The sequence below is a fragment of the Pteropus medius genome, unplaced genomic scaffold, assembly GCF_902729225.1.
Source record: "Pteropus medius unplaced genomic scaffold, Ma_sr-lr_union100, whole genome shotgun sequence".
Classification (NCBI taxonomy): Eukaryota; Metazoa; Chordata; class Mammalia; order Chiroptera; family Pteropodidae; genus Pteropus; species Pteropus medius.
Genome location: NW_024352787.1, coordinates 11,260,295 through 11,275,557, shown reverse-complemented (window position 1 = coordinate 11,275,557; position 15,263 = coordinate 11,260,295). Strand labels below are relative to the sequence as shown.

The following is a 15,263-nucleotide window of genomic DNA, read 5'->3' as shown; positions in this document are numbered from 1 at the left end:
ACAGGCCACAGACTGGTAACTTCCTGGCCTGGGGGTTGGAGACCCCTGCTATATTTCATTTAGAATAAACCTTCATCCTACTCACTCTTTTATTGAAGAATCTGCCTCTACTTGGTGTTTTTTAATGGAAAAATTAATAAACTGAAAAAAATGTCCTCTGAGAAGATAGATTCAGAATGAATTTCTCCACTTTACAATATTGAGCATGATATATGAGTCTGCCTATTAAGGCGTCTTTGATCAGAAATGGGATTTAGTTTGAAAGTGGAGAAAATTTATGTTGCCTTTTGAATTCTCAAAAGCCTACAGTATTTTCCAAATGAATATACATCTTTAAAAAAAAAAAGATGCCTTAGTATACCCACAATAATAACATAAAATTTTTATTGTAATATTATCTAAATGTACATATCTAATGTTATCTAAATATTTAAATCATAAACTTAATTTAATTGACTTTCAATCATGGCAGCATGAAGAAGACAGTGCATCATCTCCTCCAAAACAAGTATAAAACTGAATAAAATTGTCAAAACAGCCATTTTAAGTCCTTCAAGGTTGACCAAAGGCAAACAACAAATTGAGAGGTGTTTATTCATGAAGAAATACTAGAATTTGGATAAGAAAAGTGAGAATCTATGGCCTTCTTGCCTGGAATGTACCCCTTTCTACTTACCTCCAGCTCATTTAGCATATTGTTTTAGTAGGGCAGAGCCAGCAGTGAACACCATCAGCTTCTGCCAGAAAAGGGAGGACAAAAGTTCATGCTAAACGACATTATTACTGAAATTAGCAAGCACAATAGAAAACGAGTATGGATAATTTATGGCTCTTCTAGGCTGAGGTTCTACTTTGGGGCAAGGAATAGACAAGTCGAAAATTTAATGGAGATATCCTGGAAATAAGAGAGCCACAGGAAAACTAGATAAGCCCTCCACACATCCCTGGCCAACTGAGGAATGACATGCGCATTCAAAGGAGACAAAAAAGAATTTGTTGGAAAGTCAAAGCCGAGGAAGACTTGAGAAATGCCTAAATCTGTTGTCAGAGGATGGAAGTTTAATAGGTTTAATGTATTTGAGTATAACTGCTGCCCAAATCATTTCCTGACCATTAAGCTATGCAAACTCAGGGAAAAGCTTTAGGAAACCAGGCTAAAATTTTTATATAAGAATAAAATTTAAAAAAACAAAAAAACAAAAAACTTGAGCAGAGATATCATCAACCACACACTATGAGAGAGACAGATTCTATAAGTTAAGTCCAGACAAGTTACTGAAAAAAATCTCTTAGAGGGAAAAATCAGAATCTAGATTTGCTATAATTTATTGTCCTAAAATGTTCAGTTTTCAAAAAAAATACTGAGACTTGCAAAGAAATGGGAAAATCTAACTTTTACTCAGGAGAGAAATTAGTCAATGGAAACTGATTGAATGGACCCCAGTGTTGGTTGTAGCAGACAAAACTTCAAAGCAACTATTTAAAAATATGTTTTAAAAATGAAAAGGAACCATGTTTAAAGACAAATAAAATATAGTAACTATTACTATACAAATAGAGAACCTTGATAGAGAGATAGGAACTACAAAAAGAACCAAATGGTGATTCTAGAGTTAAAAAGTACAATAACTATAACGAAAAAAATCACTAGATGCGTTCAACATCAGATCTGATATGATACCAGAGCTTCAGTGAACTTTCCCTGGAGATAAATCAAGGGAAAGTGAAGAACAGAAAGAAAAAAAGAGTAAAGAAAAATAAGCAGAGATCTGCAGGACAACATCAAGTGTACCAAAGAATGTGAAATGAGAGTCCCATAAAGGGGCAGAAAGATTATCTGAATAAATAATGGCTGAAAACATCTCACAATTGATAAAAACATTACTCTACAAAACCAAGAAAGTCAACAAATCTCAAGGAGAATAAACATAAAGAGATCCATATCTAGACATAGCTTACTTAAACTGCTAAAACTAAAGACAAGGAGAAGATATTGAAAACAGCAAGAAAGAAAAAAATTCATAGAACACTGGAATGACAGTATAATTTATGGCTAATTTTTCACCAGAAACAATGGAGGCCCAGGGCATTTGGATGATATATTCAAAATGCTAAAAGGAAAAATAACTGTCAACTAAGAATTCTATAACCAGGAAAACTGTCCTTCAAAACTAAATATCACTTAGCAATTTTTAAAAAGGAACAAACTATCAATACATGCAATAACCTGGGTGAATCTCCAGTGGACTATGCCAAGTGAAAAAAAGCCAATCCCAGATGATATACTGTATGATTCTATTTATATAATAATGTTAAAATAACGAAATTATAGAAATGGAAAACAGATTAACAGCCGCTAGGGGTTAAGGAGGGCGTAGGTATGGGAGGGAAGTGAGTGTAGCTAAGAAAGCTAGCGGGGATCCTTACAATAATGGAAGTGTTCTGTTTCTTGCCTGTATCAATGTCAATATCCTACTTTTGCTATAATATTATAGTTTTGCTAAATGTTAATTGGGGAAAACTGAGTTAAGGGTACAAAAGAATCTTCTCTGTATTATTTCTTATAACTCCATGTAAATATACAATTCTCTTAAAATAAAAAGTTTAATTTTAAAAATTATATGTAAAATTATATATAAAACTAAATATATTTTTAAACTTAGAAAAAAAAGACATAATAAAAAAAAAAGATTAGCGATTGTCAGTCTGACTAGAAAACAATCCAAATGTCCATGAACTGCTAATGGATAAACAAAATGTATTTTATGTATGTAACAAATTTATTCAGCCATAGAAATGAAAAAACTGATACACACTACAAGGTGAATAAACCTCAAAAGCATTATGCTGAGTGAAAGAAGCCAGACATAAAACATTCAATTTATAAGAAATTTTCAGAAAAGGAAAATCTCCAGAGACAGATTAGTGATTGCCTGGGACTGGAGGTGGAAGCAGGGGCACAAGAGAACTTTTTGGGAAAATTAAATTGTTCTAAAACTGGGTTGTGGTGATCGTTGCACAATTGTAGAAATTTACTAAAAAATTATCGAACTGCACACTTGCAAGATTGAATTTTATGACATGTTAATTGTACTTCAATAAAACTGCTTACAAAATTAAATTTAAATTCCTCCCGCTTATACTTCTTTTAAACCTGCTCATGCAATTATCAACGCAAAAAGAAATTTACAAATTAACTATGTCAAACCACCAAACTAATAAAATGCATATTAACATTTCCAGAATATAACTGAGAAATTTAAAGATATCAACTACTAAAAATCTTTTTCTTAAATATTATTTATTCACATACTAATTGACTTTATGCAAGTTGATATACAAAGACAAGATCAACTCAGTAAGTCCTCTCTCACTGTGAATTTGGACATGGTTGATCTGGCATAGATGTTTTAGAGGCTGCAGTGTATAGACTACAATGTGCCCTGTGGTGACTCAATTCTCACCACTCTTTTTCTTCCAAACTACTGTATAACTTTCTTTTGCATAGTTGGACTATAATGTGCTTTGGCTTTACTTGGTGCCTAGATGTCATTCACAAGAGTGTAAGCTCCACAGGACCAGGAACTTGTTTTGAGTCACCGCTGTGTTCCCAAAGCGTGGAACAGTGTATGGTCTATTGCATATACCAAAAGAATAAATGAATGAATTTATACATAAAAACCACTTATATTATATGTTATTACTTCACAATATTACTCTGATGCACAGTATCATTTTCAAATAATATTATTATAGTCACTAAATAAGAAATTAACATCTTATTCTTTGAAAATGATTTTTAATTGCAAATTATTGCTGCCCAAAATAAGAGATTTTTTGAGGTTTGTTTGTTTGTCTTTGAAACTAGTAGGAGCTGTATAATATTCGTGGGATGAGTGTTATCATCTTGACATTGGGATGTGCAATGGACCTGGACATGCTTATCAACACATTTAAAACTAACCTCCTTGATGGATCACATTCAGCATCAAAGCAATCATAAATATAGAACCCTCTTCTATTTTAAAACTGTTTATCAATACTGTTTTTCAGCCTGTTTCCCCACCAAACAGTAAGTGTATCAGATAATTTGAAATATGCTATATTAATTTTTAAATTAACACCTAATTTAAAACTAAAATTAAAAATTCTCCTAGAGAAGTCACAAAAGCTGAAGAATATGTCATGTGGATTTCCATTTAAGACGCACGGGCCTAAATTTTTATGCATTTTACTTGACAGTGTTTCCCATTTACATGAGTATTTATATTTTATTAGTGACCTCACTGGAAGCATGAAATAGTGTTTCAACTAATTATCCTGTTGGGAGGGGTAGTCTACTTACTAAATTTTTAATTGAAAGCACCTGCTTTTAAATATTTTTTTCTGGTCCAATTCATTCCTATTGTATTTTATGGTGGAGAATTCTGAAAGCTCACCTGAGTATTTCTTCAAATGCTGAGGCAGATTCTTGGTTGCACACTGGGCAGAAGAAGAGCAATGAGGACTGCTCACTAGCAACCTTCTGGCCTACTCTCAGGCAGAGGCAATAGTAACCCTTCGGAAAAAAAGACTAGTTGCCTTCCTAACTTCCCAACACAGAATGTCAGCTCTGACACCTTTGCATTTGGTGGTCTTATCCACACAGAAATCATTTCCTTCATTCACTGATATGAACAAATACTAACTAGTGCCTACTGTAGGTTGTACATTGTTCTGCTTGCTAGGGTTAAGGATGTGAACAAGACACAGTCCTTGCCTGAGGGAGCTCACATGATCAAAGAAAAGGGACAAAGTGAGTATTGCAGTACAGTGAGGTATGTTCTAACATCTGAAAGTGATGTCCTCTAAAGGCACAGAGGGAATGTAACTGGCTTGAGATCCAAGAAAGCTCCCTTGGTGAGGAATAGATTGATAAGAGCATGGAGAGAAGTGAGAACAAGCAGGGAGGTTGTTACAAGAAGAGAGAACAATAGGAATAAGGGCACTAAGGCAAAAGAACTTGGAATTAAAGAGAAGTGTATCTATTTTCTTATTCATTCTTCTGTTCGTCCATCCATCCATCCATCCATCCATCCATCCATCCATCCATCCAACACACATTCATTATCTCTTAAATTCCAGATGGTGGGCTGAGTGGTATGGATTCAAAGGTTATTAGGATTTGACCCTTATTGCTCTAGAGGAGCTGGAGTCTGATAGTTCCGGAGAGACCTAAATAAACACAGGCCCTCCTATCTGTTTCTTGCATCTGTTCCATTCTCCCCATCTCTACTACCAGGCTAGTTTAGTAGTTTCCTCTTGCCTGAACTACTACAATAGCCACATCATCGTACTCCTTGCTTTCACTCTCTTCTATTTATCTTTCACACTGAAGACAGCGTACCTTTTGAAATGCAAATCTGATCATGCCATTGCCTCTGCTTAAAACACTTCATGGCTTCCCACTGCTCTGAGACTAAAGGCAATAAGCCTTAGCATGCTCCTGCCTAGTCTAGACACTGAGCCTGTCTAGCTTCAACTTATTTTATTCTCACTTTCTCACTTACTTCTCCAGCCACACAAGCCTTCTTTATACCCTTGTTATCACCATGTTCTGTCCTTCTGCCATAGAACTTTTTCACATGCTGTTCCTTGTGCATAAAATGTTTTTTGAAAAATTTACCTTTCCTCATCCTTAAGATCTCAGTTTAACTCTTATTTGTTTTTCCAAAAGCCTTTGCTGACCTCTTAGACTTCATACTCCCTCATGATCTCTCAGTCGCACAATTTATCACCATTATAATTACATATATATTTATGTGACTATTAGAATACTGCCTGTTTCCCTCACCAGACAATAAGTGTGTATTTTTCCTCACTACTGAACATGTAACTCTTAATTCAGTGCTCAGTGAATGATGGCCACATATGGCGTGGTAGGTTGCACTTTCCGAAATGGCCACAACAATATCTCCCATTCCAAATGCTTTCCTTAATGTGTAGTTTTAATGCTCCTCCTGTTGAGAGGTGGGAATTATGTTCCCTCCTCTTAAATCTAGGCCGGCTTGTGATTATAACAGAAGTGATGCTATGTGACTTCTGAGGCTAGGCTATAAAAGGCAACAGCTTGCATCTGGTTTCTTTTGAGACCTTTGTTCTCAGAATCAGCTTCTAAAACATAGGCCTATGGAGAAGCCTATAAGATGGGGGAAATAAGACCCTCCATTCCATCACTCTGGTTGAACAGCCAGCACCATTTTGCAGCATTCTGTGTGAGCCATCTTAAAAATGGATCATCCAGCCCCTAGCTGAGCCACTCCAGCTATTACTGTGTGTAGCAGCAATGAGCCACCTCTGCAAAGCCCTGCTCCCAAATAAATGATTGGTATTTTTTTTAAGCCATGAAGTTTTGGGGTGGTTTGTTACACAGCAGAGATAACTATAATATATAGTGAATGAGATTCATACTTTACTGAAATAATATCCAGATTAGATTGTTAAGATCACTAAATCAGATTGATTATTTGGTTATTTGCAAAATGCTTTTCAATCAACCATTTTAATAATTGAATAGAGAAGAAGAAACCATCAGAACATCACATTAAAGGGTCACAAAGAAATCATATTAATATAAAGAATTTATATCTTTTCAATCAATCTAGATCCCAATTCTATGCTTTATTTCTGTCCAATCCCTTATTCTTTTTTAATCTCTTCTTTCCTATATCATTTCCCATTCTTATGCTATTTAAGTCTACTAGATTGCCTTGATTTAACCTTTGTGATACAGAGTTCAATGGTAATTGGTATGTGATGGTAGAGAAGCAGCTTAAAAGACTATTACAAGGATAATAGAAATACTCGATCGAAGGAATTTTCAGTGATAGTTCTTCTGAACAAAGTGTCTAGAATGGTTTAGGTTCTTGATTTTACTTTTGCATGCTTTGTGGAGTGTGTCTTACTAGATATGTACTAATTGAGGGACTTTGTGGATTCACTGCAATATGGCTGATCATTAAGCCGGTCAGGTTATCGTGGTTGTGGTGTGGGGAACATAACTGGTCTCTCTTTGGAGTACATCTTAAGAAGCACTGTTGCAGTCTCCCCTCAGAAGTTAAGTATCTACTGATAGAATGCAAATAGAGCATAGTATATTGTGAATAAAGAGCGACCGATACTGAGTCTAGATACCTGGGTTTGAATCCTGACTTATCATTTATTAATTGTGTGACTGCAGCTCAATTATTTATTCTTTCCAAGGCTCAGTTTCTTTAGCTATACAATGGGTACAAAATGGTACCCCTTCTGAAAGATTGTGGGTAAGGTTAAAAGAGATAATCCACACTAAGCGTTGAGAAGGTACTTGGCTATAGAAAGTGCTTAGTAAATAACAAGTCTTACACTGTATACACCGTGACTCACTTATTCTAGGTTCATTCTAGATGGCCAGTCTCTGCTTGACCTTTATAGGCAGATGGTATGTGTGAAGCAATTTTGAAAGAAATGAGTCAGTTTACAATTTTCAAAACTACTTCTCACTACGTCAAATCATTCACCTTCCCACTTCAGTTGTCTTCATGTTTGTTGCAGTTTTATTACAAGTTCACTAGGTGAAGAACAATCCTAACTCTAAGTTTGCCCTAGTAACTTGAGGAACCAGAATGTAATTTAGAAAATTAAGACCACGGTACACTGAATGATACTATAATGTTTTCAACAAATTCCCAAAAATGCCTACCTTACTTTCAAGAATTATTTAATAAAGTTTCAGGTAAATCTAGATGAACAACTGTGTAAATGTGATCATAAGAACTTTTTCCCAGTGATGTTAAAGGGAAAATAATGAAGTATGTTTCCTTTTTCAAAGGTTTTATCGACATAGTGTGGTGGAATTTCACTCTGTTAAGGCACAACTGATATAATGAAACATAAAAATAGATTGAGACAACTGAAGACTCAAAATCAAGTGTGTTGGCAAATCAAATGCTTTCTAGTCATGTAGATTCTAGACAATGAAGAAATCTCTTCAGCTGCACTGCCTGATCCAGGCCTGCAATACAATATCAAACAGTTCCAGAAAATTATGTTTCTATATTAAAGTTAATATGAACAAATTAATTATGTTTACTCCATGATGTGAACCTATTAAAATTGTGCTATTATTAAATAAATTTTTTTTAGTAAGGTTTATTTAGAGAGTTGCAGATCCCAAAGACTGGCAAGCTATTGCTCTCAACAACCTGGCTCCTACATGATTATCTTAACATGTAAATAAAATAATAAGTATTACAATGATAATGATATGGATAATAACAGTTTGCACGCCTAGAAGAGTTCCAAGTGCTTCACACAAATGATCCTAATTAATTTTCACAGCAATACCATGTGGAGATGAGGTTATTATTCTCATTTTGCAGATGAGGAAACTCAAGCTTAGATAAGTAAAACAATTTTCCCAAGTCTCACAACGTAAATAAGAGTCAGAACTGGGACTTTAACATATGTCTAACTTCAGGGCTAATTTCTTAACCACTATGCTGTTGATAAAGTGAACTGCATCAAAATTAAAACTATTTTTCAAAAGATACTGTTAAGAAAGCAAAAAGAAAAAAAAAAACAATGTTGAAAGAAGATATTTGTAGTATCTATATCTGACAAAGGAATAATATCCAGAATAATTTATATTTTTAAAATCGAGAGCAAATAGAAACCAATCTTGAAGCTTCCCTGAGCAGACAAAACCAGTTTAGTCATACAAAGCTTAATTTAGCTTATATTGCAAAGCTAATGATGGGATTCAGGTCAGGCCGCCCCAAAATATGTCAAAGTGGCATATTGATTATTTTGAATTAAAGTTATTTAAGAAACGACCAATGCAAGAAGGACACTCTGACCCTCTTTTGCGCTCCCTGAAAGGAGGAAATAAATTTCCCATACAAAAAGTAGCCTCCCTGTACCAAGAGGAGAGGGGTACTTATTGCCAGCATTAGGGAATTCAAGGCCGAAAGGTTGTATAAACAAACTTTGTTTCTTCTTCAGCAATCTGCTACCCCAAGCCCGAATCTCGTCAATTCTTCAAAAATTCTTCAAAAATAATTACTTTTTTTTATTCGGTCACTTCTTTGAGTTCCATGTTTTGATTTGTTCCCAATTTGCAAACTGTCTTTTTGGTGTGAGCAAATACATTTTTACTAATTACTACTTCAGTGATTCATCTATTTTACTTTGGCTGTTTATGAACCTTTGAATACATATATTTAATAAAATGTATTAATAAAATTTTTCCAATCAATAAGAAAAAGAGAAACAGTACAATAGAAAAATGAGCAGAAGGTTTGGCCAGGCACTTTACAAAAGAGGATAACCAAATGTTCAAAAACATATGAAAATATGTTCAACCTTATAATTCATCAAGAACATCAAAACCACAGTGAGATACCACTGTACATCCACCAGTAAGGCTAAAATTAAGCAGACAGTCAGACATACCAAGTGTTAGTGAGAATGAGAAGCATCTGGAAGTCTCGTATACTGCAGGTGAGAGTGATGCAAGACAAGTGATGGGGAGACCCAGCCCCACACACAGAGAAAAAGAGGGTCCTTTGGCAGAGAGTGTAAAAAGAATTCAATACACACGCCAAAGTTAGAGTCAAAAGGAAAGTTTATTAGAAAAAGGAGTAACACTCCACAGAGTGTGGTCTCCTCTCAGAGGCAGAGAACGAGAGGACTGAGAGAGACATGGAAAGGCAATGAGTGGGGTGGGGGATGGAGAGTGTGGGGGGAGCAAGTGTTCAAGGAATTCAGTTTATATGTCATTCTTTAGTTCCCATTTCCTTTGATAGGGACATACAGTGAGGAAGGGGAAGAGGAAGAGTATGTAGCCTGAAAGGTCTGCTGGCAATTCCCAGCCTTTAACCCATAGGTTCCCCATGGTTTTAGCCATAGGGAATGAATGATTTTATTTGTGGAGGGCTCCACTTAAAGACTCCATTGTTCCTGTTTCCCCTTTCACAGGTGTGAAAAATGGGTTGTTAGCAATCCTAGCAGAAATCTTCCTTTGTTCTGCAGGTGTCCTCCTGGCCTGGCTGCAGGGCTGATCAGCATATTGCAGTCTCTGAATGTAGCTTGATTAACATTTTAGTTCTCTCGCCTCCTCCCTACATTAAGAGTACAATTTGGCAAAACCAACTTTGGCTAAGTGGAGATACTAGTTCACCAGTATCTGCTTAAGCTCAACATTTGCATACTCCACAATCCAGCATTTTCACTCTTAGATATGCATTCTAACAAAAATGAAAGAGACTCTGCATAATGTATACCAAAAGACAGATACAAGACTGTTTATTGCACCACCGTGTGTAAAACTCCCCAAATGAGAACAATCCAAATGCCCATCAATGGTAAATGGATTTTTAAAAATTATAGTGTATTTATATAATGAAATGCTATATACAATGAAAACAAGCAAACCACAGCCATATACAACACGGGTGAGTCTCTCAAGGTTCTGGTCACCAATTCCAACATATGGGGGAGGCGGTATTTCCCCACATCAATGAGCAATTCTCCAACGCCAGCTGTCCTACAACTCAGTTCTGAATACTATCTACCCAGAGGTAGTGTCAGACCCCATATATTAGGGAGTCAGTCCTACAAAACAGTCTTCCACCTCTGTTTAGATGCCAGTCATCTGTGCTTCTGACTGACTAGCTATAGGTTAGAAGTTTTAACGACTCTTGGGTTCAATTAATTTCCTAAGGCAGCTCACAGAACTCGGAGAAACATTTTACTTAGTAGATCACTGGTTTATTATAAAAGGATATAACTCAGGAACAGTCAGATGGAAGAGATGCACAAGACAAAGTAGGAGGAAAGGGTGCAGAGCTTCCATGCCCTCTCCAAGCACACCACTCTCTCTGCACCTGCACATGCTCACCAACCTGAAACTCTTTGAAGCCAGTCCTTTTGGGTTTTTATGCAGACTTCATTACATAGTCATTGATTAAATCATTGGCCATTGGTAATTGATTCAACCTGGAGCCCCACTCCTCTCTCCCTGCCCCCACCCTTGGCTAGGGATTTGAGACTGAAAGTTCCAACACTCTAATCACTGTAGCTGGTTCCCCTGCTACATTCTTAGGTTACCTAAGGGCTTTCCAAAAGTCACTGCATTAACATAATAAAAGACACCTTCATCATTCTCATTACTTAGGAAATTTAAAGATTTTTAGGAGTTCTGTGTCAGGAACAGGTCAAAGACCCAATAATTATAAAGCATAGTCTCACAAGAATATTGTTGATGAAAAAAAACCCCACAGAATTATACATTGTATCTTTGTTTAAAGATATTTAAACTAGTTACAGAGTTAAAAGACAAAACTAATTGACACTATTAAGAAAGGAGAGGAAGCATCTGGAAAATGTAAAGGAAAGGGCTTGCAGAAATGACCAACTCAGCTGGTTATAGATTAACCATATCTTATAAATCTCTAAATAGACTTCTGGAAACTTGCAACATCTATAAGACAAACGACCTGTAGATATAAGATAAGACCAGTAGTCTAGAAATTCCTCTTGCATCCCCCGACCTGAAACTCCCCCTCCCCATCCTGAGTCATGAGGTGCTTGTAAAACCTCAGACAAAAGAATCAAATGCCCCTTGCATGGACACTACAAAGGTATATAAATTGTAAGAAATCTAACCAAGGAGAGCTCGTGTTTTGGCGCTGTTAAGCCCCATATGCTCCGCCAGCTAATAAATTCTCCTACTTTTAACGAAGTTGTCTGAGCGTCTAATTTCCTCCTTTGGGTATTGCTTCTTGCAACAGTAATAGGAAATTGGCAGTAATGTTTGGGAAGGGGCCTAAGGAAGGCTTCTGTTATGCTGAAAATGTTCTATTTCTTTTTATTTTCAATGATTTCTGAGCACTTTATTGGCCTCCTGCCCACCTCAAGTGTTGCCCCACTTCTGCTGCCTTAACTCCTCAAGACTTTGGTGTCATTGATCTCAGACCCCACTTTGCCATCCACAATCTTGTGGGTGGCTGTGGTCTTTTAGATGAATTACATGGAATTGATGTACAGGACGTCACCAAAATCGAAGTCCTCTCTTTCTTCCAGCAGGTGGCGGTAGGTGGTGATCTCAGCCTCCAGTATGACCTTGATGTTCAGCAGGGCCTCATACTCCTGGGTCTGGTGCTGCCCCTCTTCCGAAGTCTGGACCAACTCTGACTCCAGGTGCAGCAGGATCCTGTTGAGCTATTCCATCTGTGTGACATAGTGTGTCTCCACTTCCCTCAGGCTCTTCTCCAAGCTGGATTTCGGATTTTTTATCACGTCCAGGTTAATCTCCAAGGACTGGGCTGTGTCTCACCTCTGTGAGTGTCATCTCAGCAGCTCCTTTCTCAGAGGTCTGCAAAGTGACTACTGTGGTGCTTTCTTCAATCTGCTGGGACCAACACTTTTCTAGCTCCTCATGGTTCTTCCAAGCCAGTTCATCATACTGGGCCTAGATGTCTGCCCTGATTTTGCTGAAGCCTTGAGATTTGGGGGCACCCAAACTCCACAGACAACCTGGAGTTGGCAATCTGTTTTTGCAGACCATTTATTTCCTCTTCAGCTCCTCCCTGAGAGCCTCAATCTCCATCTCCAGCTGTAGATGATAGTGGTGTCATCAATGGCCTTTCAGAGCCCACAGAGTCACTCTCCACAGACTGGTGCATGGCCAGCTCTATCTCATACTTGACTGAAGTCATCAGTAGTCAGATGAGCATTGTCAATCTGCATAACAATGCAGGCATTGTTCTCAGAACTTGCAAAGATCTGAGCACCCAGCTCCTTGGTGGTCTTGAAGTAATGTCCCCAGTCTCTGACCTGGGGTCCCTTCTTCTCCAGGTGTTCTTAGATTTACCTTTTTAGTCTCTGACTATCAGCTTCCAGGCTCTACACCCTCATCAGGTTGGAGGCCAGGTGGTCATTCAGGCATTGCATAGTCTCTTTCTTGGTTCGGATATCCCCTATACCCTCCAGACCCAAGCCATTCCTGCAGCCAGGCCCCTGGTGGAATGGGACACAGAGATCTGGGAGCTAAGCCCCCTGCACCTGCGTACATGCTGGCTGCGCTGCTGCTGGCCGGACCCAGTAGCTATGTGACTACACAGAGCCCAGGGGCCAGTAACTAGTGGAAAAGCTCGAACAGGTGCTGAAACTCATGTTGTTCTGGGAGGAAGGTGAAAGGCCAAGACTCAGGTTTAGGTCGCCAATGTTCTATTTCTTTATCTGAGTACTGAGTACATGAAGATGTTCATTTTGTGAAAGTTCATCAAGCTATACACAAAATATCCATGCTTCTAAACGTATAACACTTCAATTCAAAAAAGAAAAAAAAAAAGGTAAGCAGCTTGGTTCAAGTTTATACTCCTAACCGGTATCTGTTAGCTGTTGGTAAAAGTACTCCCAGAAGTCCTCAGACTAAGTGAATGAGACCTCAATTGGCTAGTTATGATCTTTCTTTGCCTTCTAGAACAATTGGATGCAATAAGCCTTACCAAGACTTTTCTGCACATTTTTTACATTCTTTTTTTTAAATTTATTTTTCAATTTCAGTCGATATACAATTTTATATTAGTTTTAGGTGTATAACATAGTGATTAGATATTTATATACCTTATGAAGTGATTACCCTGATAAGTCTAGTACCTGTCTGACACCATACATTGTTATTATAATAGTATAGACTATAGTATAGACTATATTCCCTATGGTATACTTTACATTTCCATGACACTTTTATAACTGTCGATTTGTACTTCTTAATCCCTTTCTCCTTTTTCACTCATCTCCCAACTCCTTCCCATCTGGCGACCATCAATTTGTTTTCTGTATCTATGTGTTTCTGTTTTGTTTGCACATTTATTTTGTTTTTAGATTCCACATATAAGTGAAATCATATGGTATTTGTCTTTCTCTGTCTGACATTTCGCTTAGCATGATATCCTCTAGGTCCATCCATGTTGTTGCAAACGGCAAGATTTTATTACTTTTTATGGCTGAGTAATATTCCATTATATGTATGTATCACACCTTCTTTATCCAATCATCTATTAATGGATATTTAGGAGGCTTCTATATTTTGGCTATTGTAAATAATGCAGTGAACATAAGGGTGCATATATCTTTTTGAATTAGAGTTTTAATTCTTGCTGTGGGATTGTCATTTCACATTTCACATTATTCTTATTGCTTTGAGCTTTTTGCCAGCTGTTGTCCAATCTTCTTTTTTTTTATACTCATAGACATATTTATAAACTTTATTTATCTCACTTACTAAACTATAGATGTATAGGAATTAAACTGAGCCTTGTCTCTCAGAGTTTACCACTCTTAATTGTGATTGAGATTGGGACCCAAGCAAAAGCATAATAAAGCATCGAGAAGTCTGGCAGAGTCATCTTTGAATAGTATTTCCAAGTATTAACTGAAAAATAAAACACATTAAATCAGGAATAGAAACAGAAGTTGAATAAAGTGTTCAAGAATTATAATTCTAAAAATTCTAATTTTTCTGTGATTTAAAAAATTGCTTAAATTATCTATGATTATAGATATTTTAATCATAGGTCATGGGCAGTATTTTATGTATAATAATAAATTAATATTTAGAATGTTTAATATGTACTAAGTTCTGGACTAAGTGCTTTTATGGATATTATCTCATTTAATCCTCAAACTATCCTATATGAGGGATTATATTTATAATTATAGTTATCTCTGTTTTACAGATGAGGAATTTTAACTTTGGAAATATTAAGTAAGTCACCCAAGATTGCCCAGTAGATAAGTGGCAGTGCCAGAATTCGAATTTAGGTTTATCTAGTCCCAAACTTCACTATCTTAATCAGTATACTATACTACCTATTTATTGTACAACAGATAAATGTAGGCTGATTAGAGACCAGGGATATGAAGGCTGGAATGAGATGTATTACAGCAAAGTGTCATAAAGATGGAACAAAATTCAGAACTTAAAACTACACATGATGCTAATCAGGTCTGATATGGGAAGACCAACAGTAAACCCAACCATATGCTGTATTATTTTATTTTATGGGACCTGGATGCATTGTACATTCATTGGAGATGTCTCTGCTCTCTTAACACTCATCAGCGTATTATTTGTTGAGAAACTCAAGGTTGTTGTATGAGTTAACTGAGACTAATTTATAAACATTATAGGTTTTGCACATCATCTGGGACTATTCTTTACTATTTAGTGCCAGCGC

General features: G+C 36.7%; 1 pseudogene; it reads right to left on the bottom strand.

The window, feature by feature from the left end:
- Positions 1-11,958: 11,958 nt before the first annotated feature.
- Positions 11,959-13,224, bottom strand: LOC120591441 (keratin, type I cytoskeletal 18-like; annotated as a pseudogene).
- Between the last annotated feature and the right edge of the window lie 2,039 nt (positions 13,225-15,263).